Genomic DNA, 13,193 nt, shown 5'->3' on the forward strand with positions numbered 1-13,193 from the left:
AGCTTTATTAAACTGTATTTAGTACTTTTTTTTTTAAATCAATAGTACAAGCAATTTTAAAGAAACCAAGGGGGATTAGTGTGCAGGAAGAGCAGACAAGTAGTCCAGCCATTTGGAGACAGACTGGGCAGAAAAAACGCTTGATGTAAAGGTCAGAAAGGTTATACTTGTCTGGGAGCTTGGTAAGAGAAGATTGTAGAATGATGTTTTGTGCAGGGATAACTTTTATCCTCTCCGTGCTCACTGATCCCCTTGGCCCCCTCTCCATAGACCATAATGGACACAGAAATACTGTGTCTCCTGAAGGGAGGGGGGAGGTAGGAAAACAGCTTTTTCAGTACAGAAGGAAACTCTTTTGCTTAATAAAACCTATTACATATTTTCTTAAAATCACTTGAACTATTCATACATTTTGAATCCTCAAAAGAGACATTTAATTAACAATTACACTTTAATATACCATCTTGTGGTGATTGGTCTCCTTTAACAAATTTTTCTTTACCTTCATTTGAGTGACATTGTAATATAGTGATTGCACATTGTGCTACATACAGTACAGTATACTATTCCTACAGGATAGGTAACTGATGTCTCATGTAGTGTATAATTTCCTCCCATTTATTACAACTCTATTTTCCCTGATATTACAGTATTCAGTTACATTTTCTTATTATTCCCACTCTCCAATTACAAACACAAAAACACTAATGTTATTTATATATTAAAGCAATTAAGATTTGTTACACTTTATGCTTGGGGTAATTTTACTGCACAGTCTTATGTGGTTTCCAGTAATGGTTGTTGCCAGTGGCTGTTTTACCAAATTAGCGAAGGATTAGAAGTCATAGAAGAGTCTGCAGACTTACTGTATTTGTTACTTATAATTATGAACGCTTTTGGATGAAGGTTTTTGTGCTACACGCAGCAGGGATTCTTTAGGTACAAAAACCACTGCTGGTAAATGGCGTGACAGCTGGCCACACTAGCAGGTGTATTTGTTTAAAACCTGTCAGTACTGGATGAATGCTATTGATGCATTCACTGGCTCAATAGGACAGCCTGCAGTTAGGCGTGGGGTTCCCCTGAAAAGGGTCAGACTCTTTCAAGAGTCTTTTATTTTATTTATTTGGAATAAAACCAAACTGGAGTCTGAAAATAGAATGTTATCAGGAGCTGCTTTCCATAACAGTACATCATTAAATTCACTCCCCTGTTACACTTACTGATGGGAATTCCGCAGCAGCATTTTTTCCACTGTGTTTCTATGCACTAGTACATTTCATAATTAATTTTACACTTTGTTATCTTCATTGATATCACATTGTGCAGTCTAGAGTAAACACTGGTTCTTTATAGAAAGAAATAAGAATTCTGATAAACAAAAGATTATGGCATCTACTATTAGTAACAAACAAACATATCAAGTTTATTGAGGGAAAACGACAAGGTACAATTTGGGACATACAGTATGCATATCGTTATCGTACCTGTAGGACGATAAACATTTTTGCAAATACATTAATGTAGCAACATTTCCTTCTCCTGATATGCTCCTCTCATTGTTGACACTTGTTGTCTAGGTTACCGACCACCACTCTGCTCTAAAAACAGTGGTCTGGCTGGTTCATACGGTTGAAACAAGGAGTTTACATACATTGTATAAAAAAACACATGTGCATTTTTTTCACACTAAAAACATTTCCTATTTAAGTCAAGTAGGATTACCAAATATTTGCAAAATGCCAGACTAATGAGTGAGAGAATTTTTAAGGCATTTTTATTACTTTCTGTAAAGTCAAACATTTAGATATATTTCAATAGTATTTGGTACCACTGCCTTTTAAACTGTATGACTTGGGTAAAACAATTAAGATATCGAGTCCTACAGGTATAACTACCATATGTGAGATTCCTCTTCCTGTGGAACCTCTGATACATGGTAGGATGTATTGCATAAGGTTGAGCAATGCAATATTTTAAAGCAATACCAGCCAGCTACCCATACTAAGTATCTCGCATCCTATTTGTCATTTCTTTTGGCAACAGGGATTAACTATTAAAAGCCACTGCGGATAAAAAAAATGGTTGGCTCTCACAACCCTTGGACATATGGTTAGCCAAGGTTAAAAACAAGTCAAAGCAACAGAACTGCTAACAACTCTACAGCATAGGTATAAAACAGTAGGGATAGTACCAGTACCATCTTAGTAGTTTTGCAGTGCAGGAACATCCATCACTGGGGACGTTACTGTACATTGTGAGGCTGGGTGTTGTCCTCAAGCCAGTACAAAGAACAGTGATCAGCATAAGTATAAACATCTGGTCTGTTGTCGGCATAACAATTTTACTCATGAGTTTGTGTACAAGGTAGGAAAAAAACAGAGAAGGGAGATCTGGGGAATTTTGACTTTTGTCATGTTCCCCAAACTGTTCCAAAGATATTTTGCAGTATGGCAGAAAACAATATCTTGCTAAATGAGACCACTGACGCCATGGCCATTAAGATATGTAGTGGGTCTGCAGCAACTTTTTGGTAGTTACATCTAACAAGTAACATCTACCAGAACATTGCCTAGTACTTCTCCACGTTCTCCATGTTTTCCCCAGGTTAGTGATGCACATATTCCCAGTTGTCCACATGAGGTAAAAGAACTGTGATTCATAACACCTGGATAGCTTATTTAATTGCTCCAAAACATCAATTTTAAGAACTGACTAATAAATCCTACTCGTTGACAGGTCATAAGATGATCAATGTTATTCACTTCACCTGTTTAAAATTATAAAAGTATGAAAAAGTTTTGCACGTTGAGGCTCATGTGTGAAATTGTACTTCTGTTACCTAAGCAGAAAATATTGCCAGTAAAGTAGATTTGGATCACTTTTTTGTTTTAATGGTACATTACCTTAAAATAACAAAACTCTGTGACCCTATAGCTTACACAGAACACAGCAGAAAAGTGCTTTGTTACTTCTTTCACCCAGTAGGACATCAACAGTTAAATCACCTAAGGGACCATTTCATGGTAGCACACATGAATGGTGATTTCAATCAGTTTCATGTTGTTAGGTGGATCTATATATTTTTTTTTTTTAGTTTTACAGTATACATTATACTGTATATTTGCAATTATAAATTATATTGTTTTCAATATGATTGAGACTGGGAAGTAAGCAAAGCAAACGCTGGTTTTTGGTTTATTGTAGGGCATTTTTGTTGTGTACTCCCAACAATAACTCTTTCAGGTGAAAGTTATTTTTTGTGAATTTGGAATGAGGTGCTTTAGTAGCCTGTAAATTCTCCTGATCTCAGTGCAGTTTTAAATATACTTTTATTCAGGGATGTAGAACAACCTAGTTTCTTCAGTATAGGCAGCGAAATGCAAATTCCTGAAAATCTTCATAACAGCAAGCAGGTAAAGGTAACATATTAACTGTGGGGGTTGTATTGTACGGGCAGACCGTAGACCCCACAATCAGCCATTCCCACAGGTTCAGCACCCCCTGTGGTGTGCCTGACAGACTGGCTTCTTTCAGGGTCCCTGGACAGATCTCTCAATGCAATGCAGTATTATTGCAGTATGATGCATACTGCATTGACTGCAGTTCAAAAAATAATTATCTATATATTTTCTCCTCCAAAGCCTTTGTTCCTTCCTCCATTCTCCAACCGCATCCTTCTAAGCCTTCCTCCCCTTCTCATCCCCGTGATTAGTTTCAGTTCCTCTTCTCAATTCTCCTTCTCAGCCTCCATGTCCTCCTTCCTCCTCCTCAGCTTCCAGATCCTCCTTTCTTGCCCTTGTTTTCAGCCTCCATGTCCTACTTCTATTTTCTCCTTTTGCAGCCTCCATGTCCTCCTCTTTCAACCTTTTCCTCATCTTCCATGTATTCCAATATTAAGTGGCAGTCCACGAGTTTACATCCTGCATTGACCATTTTAGCTGACATCAGCGGTACATGTGCAGACCAGGAAGGTGACACAAGCAGGAGGCCAGACGGACCCACCATATTCATGGAGAAGAGGGAGGAAAAGGGATTAATGAGACATGTCAGAGTGCAGCAAGCTCTACACTACAACTCCTCTTTGACTCTTTATAACAGTAGGAGAAATTATATTATGCAACGTTGCCTCCATGTACACATTATGTAAAGGTAACATGCTCACTAGTGGACTGCCGTTTAATGCACACTGTTAACACCTTGAGTTAGGTCTGGTTGCTTATAGATTCCCTTTAAATCTATAGCATTTAATTATTGGTGCAGGGTGGATACTTTAGTGATTTTTTCTTGCCAGAGTTATTATAGGAGATCAATTACCTCCAGCAGCCTTTATAATTTCAAAGCTATCCAGAAGAAGGGATGCTTATGTACTTTTGTCCTTCTCTGTTTAAAGTAATTCAAAACAGTTACTCAGTGGAGTAGGAGCTTGTAATGACAGGTATTATATTATTCAGTACATTTCAGTGTAAAAGCCGCCCTTCACTGCTCTATCTATAGCAGATCTCTTAGTCACAACTTCCCAACTGTGGTACGGCTGCTGAAGCAAAACTAGATCATAAACATTTGTTACTGAGGATTAAATTATTCTTATGCATTTAATTAAAGTTCTCGAAATACATGCAAATTTATGTCAGAGATGCTATAATTATATTCCAGTTTTGCTCTTAATGAATTATGAACATAAGAAAGGCAGAGCTATGGCTGGGATGACTGCACTTTCACAAATGTTTTAATTACTCATCACCTTGCTTTTTATGTTCTCTATTCCAAATGTTTTCACCAATTTATACAAGAATAAAAATAATTTGCTGTAAAAAGCATATTATAGATCTTTTCATTGGTGTTTTTTACCTAGTAAATGTTACCTTTATATAATAATAATAATAATAATAATAATAACAACAACAATAATAACAACATGTTGTTATGTTTACTAATTGCAGTGTATACATTCAAATGCATATTAGGGCAAGTTTACATTAATTTTATTTTTAGCCATTTTTGTGAAATAAAGTAGACAGCTGATGGTTTTTTTTCTCACAATAGTCTGCACTTTTTTGACCACCATAAGTAAGACCATTACAGACAGTTGTTTGTTTTACCTCGAGTATACAAAACAATGAACTGGATGAATAATTGATCAACTGCCCAGTCCCTTCCTCAGCTATAATTTACGTGTCAGTCTAGATGAATTAAGGCTTGGTATATAGTTATATTGTTAAAAAAATATCTTACTTTTCCCATCTAAAGACAAAACGCCTAGGGGGACGTGCTGTGGGGGTCCCGATCACATGTATTGACAGGCGGGGGTAAGCTTCTTACCTCCGTCCTGTCGGTTTAGCGATCCATGTATAGAGTCCGCTCTCAGGCAGGCTCTATACATAGATCGCCGATAACACTTCTCTATGCTATGCCATGGCATAGCATAGACCAGTACATGCAATCTAATGATTGCATATTTAACAGTAAATAAAGAGGTTACAAAAAAAGTATAATAAAAGTGTTAAAAATGTATTAAAAAAAAAAACCTTATAACCCCCCCCAATAAAAAAGACCCCCTTGCCTATTAATAAAAATATAAATAAATAAACATATTACATATCGTAGCGTGCGGAATTGTCCGATCTATTAAAATATAACATTATTGTTCCCGCACGGTGAACGGCGTAAACGGAAAAAACAAAAAAAACACCAGGATTGCTGATTTTATTTAATTATATATCACAAAAATTTTTACAAAAAGCGATAAAAAAAACTAGGGATCATGGCGCAAAAAATGACATTGCAACCAGCCCTGTAGGTGGAAAAATAAAAGCGCTAAGGCTCTTAGAAGATGGGGAGGAACATTGCATTAATTTGACCCTGACTTTTGTGCATCAAAGGGCTCTGTTTTGAAGAGGTTAAAATGTAGCACTGCCATAGTGAATGTATCTAAGTAAAAAGTCGCAAAAATGCAAAAATTGGGCAATTATATTCACCTGGTACTGACCAGAGGTAAGCCTGCACCTGTTCGTGCGACTTTTTAAAAAGTAGCAAATGATAAATTGAGTGCTAATCCCGGATTATGTGAACTTTTGGGTAAATACTCAAAACAGGCAGATTTTAAAAAAGTTACATCTAAAAAATATTCACCCCTCGAATACTGGTTCATAAATAGGCACAAAACCCTTGATAAATTTCCCCCTTAGTTGTTTTTGGACTCTAGATTTAACCATATAGTGTCTAATAAGCGTACTTTGGAAACTTTGGTATTAAATGTTCTCCATTTATTTTGAATCCACTCTTAGTTTTGACTCAAAATCTACAGTGGCACTTAAAGAAAAAAGTGCCATGTCTGAAGGCAGCCTCAAATCACTTTTTCTTAAATTCCAGGACCCATAACTTTTTATTTATTTATTAATGTGTCAATGTAGAAAGGTGAGAGCTTATTCTGTGCAGGACAAACTGAAATTCATATTTTTGGGTACATGTGAGTTATTAGCCACTTTCTTTTTCTTTTTTTGTTGGAGAGAAGCAGATTAATCCATTTTCACACCACAATGTAAACCTGCTTTTAGGAGCCGTTAAAGGGGTATAGAGGGGGTTCATTACACAATCCCTCTCTATGCCGGTCAGTCCCAAAGCCAATATGAATAGCTGGGGGCCCCCGCTAGTAGCCATCGTGGAGTGTTCCTCTGCACCAAGAGTATTACAGCAGCATTAAATGGTATTGAAATGCCTTCCCTTGTAGCCTAGTGGGGATTGTGAAAAGCCGGAAGCCAATCCATTATACTTACTGCCCAGGGCCTCGTTTGTGTCTCTGTGTTGTCCTTGGTTCGGTGGTTGCTTCAGGATGCCTTTAGTAGCAAATAGAAGTAAATAAATAAAGAGTCCCCATAATTCCCACTCTCACACAAATGTGCATTAGGAGACAGAGCTTCCTTCTCCATTTCCATAGCGTTTCCATAGCTCCATTTCCATCTCCAGCATGAGACCCAGTGTGATGTGATTCTACAGTGCTAGGACTTGCACCGGAGATGGGTACTATGACAACAGATCAGGATGTTTAAGTGTCAAATTGTAATAGAAGTTATTTTAAAAAATTATTTTTGTGCAGAGCACTGCACAAAAAAACTTTACAGGTATACTTTAAATATAGAAAATTCTCTAGGGTTCTTTATCCCTATGTACCAGTCTGCCATTTAACTTATTCATGTAGTATTTTTGATTTTGTAATGTTTGTTTAGGCTAGGTTTACACTGTGTTTTCAGCATCCGTTTAACTGATCCATTTTTTGCAAAAAATGGATTGCAAAAAACTATGCGTTTTTTTTGATGCACAATAAAGTACTGTTGACACAAATTTTGACCGTTAAAAAAAACAGATCTGTTAAACGGATTGCAAAAACGCAGTGTGAACCCACCCTAACCATCATCTCTTGTATAGCGCTCCAGAATGCTTTAAAAATAAATAATAATAATAATAATAATATTTATCCCGTACTGTTACTGCCACTTTAGTGCTGCCATAGTTACAGATTGGGGCGGGGGCAAGCTTTGTGAACATTTCAAGGCCTATGGTATACTTAATTTGCCACTGAGCTCACGTAATGCAAACATCTCATGCTGTGTTTGTGTTACAAAGCACAAATATGCTGGGAGTGAAATGCGTTCCAGATTTTCTTACTGTATTACAACCAGCTTGGGGAAAATTGCAGGTCACCAATAGATTGAACAGGCTATATAGAATGCTTGTGAGCTTCTATACATTGTATAACTAGCGTAATTATGCTGGAAAAGGGAAGTCTATGAAGAGTTTCAAGCTAAGCCTTCTTGCAACAGTTCTAGAACAAAATTATTTATTTAATAACCTATTATTCTCTTGCCCATTAAAGTTAAGTGTCAAGTCTTTAAAGTTTATTGAGCCCTTAGCATGCTAAAAGCACCCAATACTGTATGGTGAAAGACCATTTAAATTACTTGGAGGATAGTCAAAGGAGGTTCTGCATTTTGGAACCCAGTTCACAACAGTTCTTGGAACGTTACAAACTTTTTTTTTTTGGCAACGCTTAGACCAACCATTTTCAGTTTCTTTCATTCCTGCCCCTTAATTTATAAAGACACAATATCAACTTCCACCCTCCCTATATGGATAGATGACAAAGAAAACAAGAGTCTTTTAGTTTTTCAGTTTTGTGCTGATGCCCATGTTTTGTGAGTGGCTTTTGCACCTGCTGTGCTTCCTTAACAAACCTTCCGATTGCAAGGCTTACTTCTTTTTGGAGAGTTTCAGCAGTTAAAAACAAAGAGCTTTCTAAATATTCAAAATTTGCCTTAAAACCTATGACGTTTTCTTCCTGGTCAGATTTCCATAATCCATATTAAATACGTTTCATGATATTAAATGTTGTCATAAAGAAAAGTTTATAAATTAAAGGTGTACTCCAGAGAAAAAAAAAGCTGGTGTCAAGTCTTAAGTATTCCAGTACTTATCAGCTTCTGTGTCCCCTACAGAAACCAATGTATTCTTTCTAGTCTCGTATGTTAATCTCTGCTGCTTTCGCTGTCCCTGTCAGAAATTGTTCAAAGCAGTAGCAAATCCTCATGGAAAACCTCTCCTGTTCTAAACACACTGAGAGAGTTTTAAGAGTAGAGTATCCCAAGAGACAAATTTATAACCTAGACTTGAGAGGGGCTATGAAGGACTATATACAACTATATCATAACCACAGTTCTGTATTAGCAAAGACTTCAAAAGATAAGGATTTGGGGTTACAGATTTCTGACAGCCTTAAAATGAGTCACCAGTGCACCCAGATGGTAGGGAAAGCTAATCGTATGCTGGGCTGTATAGCTAGTGGTATAACCAGTAGGAGATGATGCTCCCGCTGTATAGAGCTCTAGTGAGACCACATCTGGAGACCTAGCCTACAAAAAGATATTGATAAATTAAAGGGGTCCAAAGATGGACAACAAAAAAGGAAAGGCTTAGGAAAATACTTAAAGGGGTAGTGCGCCATTTTCGTTTTTCCACTTAATTAACACACATTACAAAGTTATATAACTTTGTAATGTGTGCTATAAGGCTGTCTTGCCCCATCCCCCCCCCCAACACCCCCACCCCCCGGAAGTTAAATAAAGTATACATACCAAATCAATGTCGAACCCGTCCTCCTCTCCCGGGCGCCATCTTGGGTTGATGTCGTCACAGCAGGGGACGGTCCTTGTCTCCTTCATCTTTGCTGTCTTCCACAGCAGTAAATGGGAGAAGAAAAGGCTGCTGGTGCAAGCTGGAAGCCATGTGATGCTCTCCAGCCAATGAAAAGGCTGCCGGTGTGCATGCTTACCTGAAGCCTTTTCTTTGCCATTCATTGTACCCGGACCCAGATGCGAGGACGGCGGCCAAAGATGGCAGGGACGCGGCCAGTGATAAATTTGAGCGGCGATCGTCACCAGTGGGACGGTAAGTATATTTTATGTGTGTGTCTGTTTTTTTTTTTGTGTGTGGCCGCCGCACTACCCCTTTAAGGATTAGTGTTGAGCCAGCACTACGGTAAAATTCTTGAGCGCTCTATACTTGAGTCAAGCATTTTTCAATGCTCAATCTTGACTCAAGATACGAATCCCATTGAAATCAAAGGGCATTTAACCAGGTGCCTCCTGCTCAGCTGTGCAGAAGATGTCTGGTTCTCTTTCAAGGAATGTGTAAGCAAAATGTACAAAAATGTGAATGAAAAATTGTAATAGGCTCCTGCAAGACACCTCCGGGAGTATGCCATCAATTCAATTGGAGTTGCAATGTGACTTGCAGTGACTTGCAGTAATTATCTGTTACCCCTGCCTCAAGCCTAGAAGATGACAGCCCGCCTCCACTCATGCTTTCGAAGTCCTTCTCCACTTTTCATGCATGCCAGATACAAACATACATACTTACAAAGAACCTTGGACAGCTGGGTACTTGGGGATGTCATATTTACTCTAAGCTTGAAGGTTACCACCGACAGTGCAGAGAGAGAGGTGACAGATGTTGTGCACTGTCAGGAGTGGCACCGTCATCATATCTCATGGCACAGGCACGAGAAGTGGAGTGGGACTATGAAAGCAAAGTGGTAGGTGGGCTGTCGTCTTCTAGGGTGTAGGTGAGCAGGGGTGGTAGGGACAAGTCAGAAAGGTGTTACAGAGCGGCATGGCTGCAGAGTTTTTCCTGCAATGCAGAAACAGGCATAAGAAGAGGTAATTATATAATGTGATTAAGAGGTGTAATATTGTAGCTTTGTCATTTTTGACCTTACAGGTTCCCTTTAACTATAATAAAAACTTTTTGATAAAATGTTATATAGTTTTAGTACAAAAACAAAATGCACTCAAATAACATAATTCTAATACATATATTTCTGCAGATTTCTAAATTACTTGCTTGATAACTAAAAAGATATATGCCATGCCGAATGTTTACACATTTACATTTTCTACTTCTGAAAATTGTTGGATCATATCAGTTTGCTTAAACATGCTTAAGAAACATAGGTTCACGGTGCACATGCTAAATTACCTTAACCTTGAGTTACTTAAGTCGGTATTACAAATCCTTTTCTGTTTTGCTCTTACTCAGTAGAGTGTTTTTAGCTGGCAGACTGCCTTTATATACTTGTATGATTTATATACATATAAAACATAGACATATAACACTTCAGAAAAATTGGCACTACTTTACCATGAAAATGTTGCTGCTTATAACAGTATAAAATATAATTTAAATGTTCTAGTAGATATAATAAAATGATATATGAAGCACATAAAGTGCTAAGATGTAAAATGTATATATCTTAAACCATATGCTATGAATAAATAAATTTATATTATTAACTTACAGAAATGAATGCCAGTATGAACCACGTGCTACAAATAGAATATATTTATGCATATAAATACTGCATACAAGATATTAATTACAAGTTGTATTCAGTTTACACCTGCATGTTAGTATGGAACAAGGTAAAAGTTAACCTTAGCAAATACTAATATTCCCCCCAGTTATTTATAAGAGCCTATAAGACTTTAATAAGAATTTTTAATGATTATTTCAATAGTTTTCCACCCCGTCTGCTATTTAAAAGTAAGTATTTAATCTGTGACTGTGGCATGTGAAAACCAAATCCATTTGGGACTTACAGTAATTATGGAATGGTTCATGTGTACATAAAGGTAGCCTAGGTCCTTTCATCCCCTAGATGTAAATATACATCATTAGAGATGAGCGAAGCAAACAAGAAATTTGCTTCATTAATTGGTGAATTTTTCATGTAAAATTCGCACATTGGCAAAGTGAATTTTAATGAACTAAATTAAAAGGTTAATCAATTGTTGAGCTGTTTCAGTGCAGTTACCGGACATCGCTCACCTGTTCACGTTCCCCCGGTGTCCTTTTCTGCCTCCCAGGGCCGCTGACAACCCCGCAGCTTGGCTGTGGTGCTCTACCGTCTTCAGTGACTGACTGAGACGGGACAGTGCCACAGCCAGTGATTGGCCAAGCAGCCACTCTTCAGATAACAGTAACAGCCTACTAAGCCAATCACAGGCTGCGGGGCTGTCCTGAGGCCCCCAGCACACGGAGCGTTGTGTGTGCCGGATGCTGAAGAAAGAAGATGTCAGATGTGAGTATGAACACCCCCACCCGCAGTGCACTCATCCCAGCAAGGAACATGGTCACTTAACTCCCTTTCTGATATTGGTGCAATGTAAGATCAGTCTGGCCTCCAAGAGGGTTAACTGCATATGCTATGCATTATTCAGTATGGGACCCGAAAGGTTAAGTGGCATCCTCCCTTAACCCCTTGGTTGCCACACTGTAAACAGTTATCTGTAAAGGTGCCTCATACTGTAGAGAGCAGAACATCCATCAAATGATGGGTGTTTCCCGTCTGCCTATTTTTTGTGTTTCTCTAGTCTTTTAGATATCGGTATGCAGAGGATTATGTCGGATTTGGTGGTGTACATTGATTTTTTAAATAAAATGGTGTGGGGGTGGTTTTGATTGAATAAAACATTTTTAAAAAATGTGTAGTGTTTTTATTTATTTTACAGGCTTAATAGTGGAAGCCATCTTTAGTGAAATGGCTAACACTAACCCTTGCATTATTACCCCAGTACCCACTGCACCAGGGGTACTGGGAAGAGCCAAGGTGCAGTAGTCCTGGAGCATCAAAATTGGCACTTCTGGACTGGGCAGCAGCGTGCTGGTATTTTTAAGTTGGGGAGGGCCCTTCCCACCCTGGTATTACTAGCCAGCTGCTGTTTGATTTCTTAACCCAGCTGGTTATGAAAATAAGGGGAATCCTATTTGTTTTTTTAAATGATTAAATAATAAATTATGACAAATTGCATAGGATTCCTCCCATTTTCATAAGCAGCTTTCTGAAGGCCTCTGTGGCTGCCATGACAGATCTACTACTAAAGCCTGTCATAGGCTGGTTGTACTAGTAGATTGCTAAACTGGCAGTTCAGGCAACAAGGTAAAAAAAAAATGGATTTTCTTATTAACTCCTTCTTTTCTGGGTTTACTTTCACTTTTGACTTTTTCCTCCTCACCTTCTAAAACCCATAACACTTTTATTTTTCTACATAAGGAGCCATATTTGGGCTTGTATTTTGCGGGACTAATTGTACTTTTTTGTGACTCCTTTCATTTTACTATAAATTGTACAGCTAAACTGAAAGAAAAATATTTGTGGGGTGAAATTGGGTAATTTTATTTGTACACCATGCAAGTTATAGTACAAGTGACAGGTTATCTGTATTCTATGGGTCAATGTGATTACAGCAATACCCAATTTATATATTTATTTTATATTATTTGTAAAATTATTTTTATTTTTATTTTTTTAAGTAACCACTGTATTTTTAAGTTAATATCCTTAGAATTGCTCTGTTCTAACCCCTACCATTTTAGTTTAGATGGGACTTTTTGGTCTAGTTTTATAAACTTCTTTTTAAGGCCGGGTTCACACTACGTAAAAAACACGGCCGTATTACATAACATAGGACGTTGTTTGCGCAAACATGGCCGTTGTTGTGAAATACGGCCATGTTTTTTACGTAGTGTAAACCCGGCCTAAAGTATGATGCAACAAAAAAAACAACCCTTCATTTTAGTGTTTCATTTTTTTTTTCATTTACGCCATTAAAGTGACTCTGTACCCACAATCTGACTCCCCC

The sequence above is a fragment of the Dendropsophus ebraccatus genome, chromosome 2 (genome assembly GCF_027789765.1).
Source record: "Dendropsophus ebraccatus isolate aDenEbr1 chromosome 2, aDenEbr1.pat, whole genome shotgun sequence".
NCBI classification, from domain to species: domain Eukaryota; kingdom Metazoa; phylum Chordata; class Amphibia; order Anura; family Hylidae; genus Dendropsophus; species Dendropsophus ebraccatus.